Below are 5,991 nucleotides of genomic sequence, written 5' to 3' on the forward strand. Positions count from 1 at the left end.
GGTTCTTCGACTCGGTGCTGCGGCGCGCAGAGTGCGTGCGGCGCTGCGAGGAGCCGCGCCTGGGCGCCGTGTCCCGGCACCGCGCCGCCGAGGAGGTGCGCGCCGACTTCCAGCGCAGGGTGCCCTACAGCTACCTGCAGCGCGCTTACATCCAGGTAGGCACCGCCCGGCCCTCCGAACCGCCCTCTCCAAAGGGTTACCCGCGCTTCCATACTCCCGAGCATCCCAGGTGTGCCCCTTCTGCCAGCTCTCCCGAGCCGTACAGGTGTGGTCCGCACGACGTTCTCTCTGGTGTGTGCGGTCAGTGGTCATGGCCAGTTCCTGAGACATGGAATCCTGGATAGCAACGTAGATTCTCTCCAGCTTTGGTTCACCTGTGCTTTACCTGTCCTGTTTTGGATGTTTTTTCTATTTGCTTTGGGGAAAGGATGTTTTTGTTTTAATGTAACACAGTATAATTCTGAAAATTGCCTGCCTTCAGTTTGCAGAGAAAAACCCCTCAGTAACCCCGCAACGCCCTCTGCCAGAGGTGTTTCCCTTTCAGACAACCTGAACTGATCCCATATTTCTGGAGCTGGGACTGTAGGTGAAGCTGGAAAGCTGGAATGTACATAACCTGTGTTCCAGGGACCTGATGGTCATTGTCCTGATGTGATGTGAAGTACTTTGCAGTATTTCTGGAAAGTAACAGTGTGCAGTCAGTGTTTAGCAGCCGCTGACATCCTGAGTATCATCCTCTTATCCCAGTAACTTCTGCCTTATAGCTGCTGCCTTACCTGAGAAAAATGGTGTTACTCTTTGAACTTCCTTGCCAAAAAGAAGGAAAAAAACCCAGAGGGGAAAAAAAAAAAAACCCTCCCAGCAACCCACACCATGATAATGGTATTTTTCTTATTCATCCAAGACTTGTGCTCTGTCAAGCCAGCTACCTGTAGTAAGTCTTCCTGTTCATGACTAGTAAGGACAAAAACTCTGGGAATTTCGTTTCATGACAAACGGAATGTTTAAAGCATTTCTGGAACATCTCCCTGTGGATTTCTGCTTTATTTGAGCACATTCATAACCTTTTAGTTGTTATAGGCAACTTAATAGGTGAAGACCTGCGTAGTGGTGCACAGGGAGGGTGAGTCTGCTGAAATCCATTTCTAGGTGGAGAAACAAACATCTTTGCTAGGCAGTGCTGGTGCCTGTGGTGCAGCTCTTATGCAGCAACATCAAGGAGGAAAACCATCAGCACTCAAACCTAGTGGAAAATCATAGCTACATTGCTTTTTCTATGCTTCCTTTTCTGTCATTGCCTTAATGTCAGTTTTACAAGTCAGGGACTAGAACTGCATTGGCTTAAACTCTAATGGCCATGTGATGCAGAGTTCCTGAAAGAAATCCTGGGGGTGAACTGGAGCCGTAATTTGGCTTGTGTGCAGTGCCAGTGCAGCTGATGGTCCTTACTATAAAAGATATTCTATGTAGTGTCAGCATCTGTGGGAAGTGATGCAAAATTTGTCATGCTAAAAAATCAATGATTTCTTAATCTGATTTCAAAGCCTTTTTCAGACTCACTGATGTCAATCTCACTGAAGAACTTTACTCTAAATTAGATAATAGGGTTTTTGTCTCCCACTTCGGTAAAATTGATATATAAAACCACAGAAAATTTTGGGGTATGGGCTGTTCTTGCATGTATGCTTCTACTGAGACTGAAGTTATTTTCCTAATGGCATCCTAAGCTTATCAAAGCAATGTGTTGAAAACAGCTTTTTTAAAATTTATTTTATGTGTGACTCATCTTAATTTGCTTTTGCAACATCTGGGGATTTTATGTTCATGCTAACACTGATTTCACTGCTCTCAGATGGAGTAGTGGATGTTCTTGTTATCTGTATGGCTGTCCAGGTATCAGGCATTGGAGCCAAGGGAAGCTACTCTCTGATTAGGCTTGTTTGTGTTTTTAATAACTTTTTCTTTAACCCTTTCTGATTCTCTTGGATTTTGTAAGCAGCACTCTGACCAGCCTGGTCCCTCACAGCACCCTGCAGTGATTTGCCCATGTCCTCACCTGGCTGCTGCCTGTATCTGAGCTCTGCTCCCAGGATTGCCCTTTTGCTCTGGCTCAACAAGTCTGTGCACAGGAGAAAATGCCCCACATGGGATTTGCCTGCACTTGCACCAAACACGAGGTCTGCTGTCGTACACTTGGATGTGAACCATCCCCTCATGCCAAGGCTGAGTGCCAAAGCTTTGGCATGTTCCCTGGGGGTTGGGATGCATCAGCTCCACATCCTCTGCGTTGACTTTGGCTGCCACAGCTGCTCAGCATTCTGTCTGAAAAGGGGAGCTTCAAGGTGGGGCTTGTGCAGAGCCCCCCTGCCTTGCTGTGGGTGCACAGACAGGCTGCACAGCTCTGGGGGTGGCCACTTCACCCTCGTGTTTTGCTTCTTGAAACCAAAGAGATGAGGCTAAACACCCTGCTGTGTACCCTGTCCAGCTCCTCCCTGGGCTGCATCACGGGGCCAGGATGCTGAGCCCTGGGAGGATGGCAGGGTTTGGTGCCATTTGTGCTTTGAGAAAAGAGGAGCAGCCTGGAATGTGCTTCCCACCTCCCACTCTTGCTGACCTCGTGCTTGTTTGTTTCTCAGGAGGGGAGAAACACATCCCATCAGGAGGGAGTGACAGAGCAAGGAACAGATGAAAAAAAATGGAAGGGTTTGGCTCTTGTGCAGTGCTTTGAAAAGCGGTGCTGAATATACATGAACTAATCCTTGCAACACTCCTGTGGGGTAGGAAAAGCAAAGGCTTTCAGTCCTGCTGGACAGATGGACAGCCTAACATTGGCCAGCACTCTGTGTGCCTCTGCTGTTTTGGGAGCAGCAGAGCCACCCAGATGCCCTGGGAGCAGGCAGGGCTCCCCACTGCCTTTGGTGCCCTGGGAACAGGCTGGGGTCTCCCACTGCCTCTGGTTCCACTGCAGAGCAAGCACCAGCACAACCTGGCCCAGTTGTAATGATGTGAATGAGACTCTGCAGTGAATTGCTGGAAAACTGGTGCTAGATTTGGAAGTTTTGGGCTTTTTTTACTCCTTTTTTTTTTGCTTTTTTGGGACTTTTAAAACTGGATTGTAGCAGCAGATGTACAGGGCTGCATTGCTCCTGCTTCTGAGCAGATGCTGAAGATATTCCTGCACAGAGCACTGTAAAGGGGCAGGGAGGTGATGATATGTGTAGGTGAAATACCACTGCTATCCCTCTACAAAAACATGTTCTATCAGCCTTTGATGTGATCATCCCCATCATCCTATCAATTACTTCCTCATTTATCCATACTTTTCTGAAACAGAAACAGTGGTCTTCTGAAGACCACTTTTCTATTTCACAGACATGATCTGAGTGTTTCTGGTGACTCTGGCATGATGTGAGGGGAGGCTGTGGTGCACTGCAGGAATGGGACAGCTTGTGGGTTCAGCTAAGTGTTTCTGTCAGCTTTGGGCTCAGGATCAGCCTCCTGAAGTTGACTGCAGACTCTGCACACTGTAGACGGATTGCACTGAACAAGCAGCCCAAGTCCATGTGTGTTTGCAAGACTTCTTTGTGGCTTCTCAATATGTATTTAAGTAGAAGACTCCTCCTTTTCCTAGGCTAGCTGGTGTTTTCAGGTAATTTGGAAATAGAGTGGGTGCATTTGCTTGAGGCAGTTAGGGTGGGCTGGGTTGAGAAGGAGATGGAAACATGCAGTGCATGTAGTGGGCTCTCCAGCCACAGTGAAAAGGTTCTTCAGTGGGTTTCTGCTGCCATGTCCCATGGGCTGGACAGTTTGCCAAATGCTGGTGAGTCTCAGCTCTGTGCTGGCTGCTTGGTCTTTGTCAAAGCAATAACCTCTGGGCTTGGCAGGTGGGTGTGGTACGATCTCTTTGCCCTCTTAAATATTTTATTAGTCATGTCCTCCTTGCTTTGCTGCTGTAGTCATCTTGTTTCTGTAAAAACCTAGCCTGCAGGCCATGATGTCCTAACCCTGCTTTTTGGAGTTTTTCTAGCTCTGAGAGTAAGTGGAGGAGGAAATGTACACAATGTGCACTGTGGCAGTGTTTGCTGCTGCGAGCTGCTGACTCAGGAGCCGTGTTGGAGCTTGCCCTGGCTGGTCTGCCATGAACCCTGTGACAGAGCACTACTTCCAGTCCCCAGTCTAACTTCTGCAAGTCAGCTTGGTCCAAAAACAACGAGTAACTTGGAAAAGTTGATCACCGTGTCAACTGCAAAACCAAATCTTGTTTCTCTTCTACCTTACTGACCCTCCCCTTGAGGTCTCTTTCCTTTGTCTCGTCCTGTTGGCAGCCACAGCATTCCCTGGCCTGCTTGCTGGGTTGATGCTATAGCCTGTTTTAGTTTTCTGTGGATATTGGTGTGCTGTTGCTGAGCACTTCCTCCCAGTTTGTAAATCCTGAGCTGCAGTGTTCTTGTCTCCCCACTTTGCTGAATGCCCTGTTGCACATTGGTGAAGCATGGCAGGAATTGTATGTACGTAGTCTGTAACCACCAGCCTTGGATCGAGATGATGAAAAGCTTTTTAGCCTGTGCTTGGGTTTAAAACAATAAATAAAACAAGTCTCCAGCATGTTGGACATTGCTTCTCTCTTAGTAATGCCAGATTGTAGGTGGAGCAAAAGGGGCAAGAGCCTGACTGTGTCTGGCTTATCCTGTCTTTGGCTTGAGCTCCCCCTTACCATGTCTGAGATGTTTTTCAGTTCTGTTACCATCATGACTTCATGTGTTGCAAGCACAAAACAATAATGTTTCGGTTTTCTGTGTTGTAGGAGAGACTGTTTATTTGTTCTTTAAGGCTGTTTCTTTTTTTAAAAAAACAAGGTCTTGTTTGGGGAGAGCTTCCACTTTTATCTTCAATGCTGGGTTTTCCACAGTGCAGCAGATGGGGCAGTGCTGGAGGCAGCACTGGGAACGTGTTCTTGGGTCACACTGGGCTGTCCTGCCCACCCAACCACCAAGATGTCTGAAATGCAGCAGGCACAATAACCACTTGATAAAAGACCACAGGAGAGAAACAAAAGAGACAAGTGTGAGGCCAAACTTCAGAAACACTTGTGATACAGATTATTCCTGACTCCAGTTCTGCCTTTGAAAACTCCCTATTTATGACAATCCAGACCCAAGGGAGGAGAGTTGTGTATGTAAACCTTGGCCTTTAACCTCCCAGTCTGGTTGTTCTGTCCTCTGCCAGTGCTTGTGTGATCTCTCCACCAGCCACACTTGGGTGGCTGAGTGTACCAACCCTCAGGGTAGTGGTTGTTGAGACACTTCAACCAAATCCTTTCCACCTCGAGAAACTACTTGCTGCCCACCTCTGTGTATTTCACAGGGCCAGAGACTTCTGTCTCTGTGGCAGGTATGTGGATCACCTACCTGGGGGCTATGGAGTAATTCTGGATTCACACCAATGTGGTTGCTTAGGGAATTTGGTTTGTTTCACTCAAGGACTGCTGTTTTCCATGAAGGTTTTGCTCAGTTTTCCTTCGTGCCACAATGCTGCATGGACCTAAGCTGGTAATGGGGTCCTGTCCTGGGGTGAGCCACAGCCTTTGGGGAAGTGTGGTTTCATGTGCAGCATCTCATGGGCACTGACACAGAATAATGTGTAAAACTTCTTACTTTAAAGTCTTTGGGGGAGCAGCTGTTCCTCACCAGAGGCACCACCTGTCCTGCAAAGTCTGCCTGTGCCGTTGATCTTGTTCTTGCAGGATTTATGTGACATCTCAGATGAAGACCTATAGTAAAACTGTCGCATAATCATTATTATTTGGATTTTTACTATTAGTGGTGTTTATTTATCTTCAATCTTGAGAATTGGTATTACTCAGATACTGGATAAATAAACAGATCTGAGACTTAATCTCTTGGAACATCTCTTTATTTAGATTTTCTGAGAAAGCATTCCTACTCCTCGGCAGAGGGTAAATGTTAGTGCTCAGAAAGTTAAAATTATTTA

At 47.2% G+C, this 5,991-nt stretch overlaps 1 protein-coding gene across 1 annotated transcript in view; it reads left to right on the top strand.

The window, feature by feature from the left end:
• The first annotated feature begins 8 nt into the window (after positions 1–8).
• Positions 9–5,991, top strand: part of P3H2 (prolyl 3-hydroxylase 2) — a 62,176-nt gene continuing 56,193 nt past the window's right edge. The window contains exon 1 of the mRNA XM_005418959.2: positions 9–155. The gene's annotated coding sequence lies outside the window, so the exon portion shown is untranslated. The remainder of the gene's footprint in view (positions 156–5,991) is intronic.

The sequence above is a fragment of the Geospiza fortis genome, unplaced genomic scaffold (assembly GCF_000277835.1).
Source record: "Geospiza fortis unplaced genomic scaffold, GeoFor_1.0 scaffold172, whole genome shotgun sequence".
NCBI lineage: Eukaryota > Metazoa > Chordata > Aves > Passeriformes > Thraupidae > Geospiza > Geospiza fortis.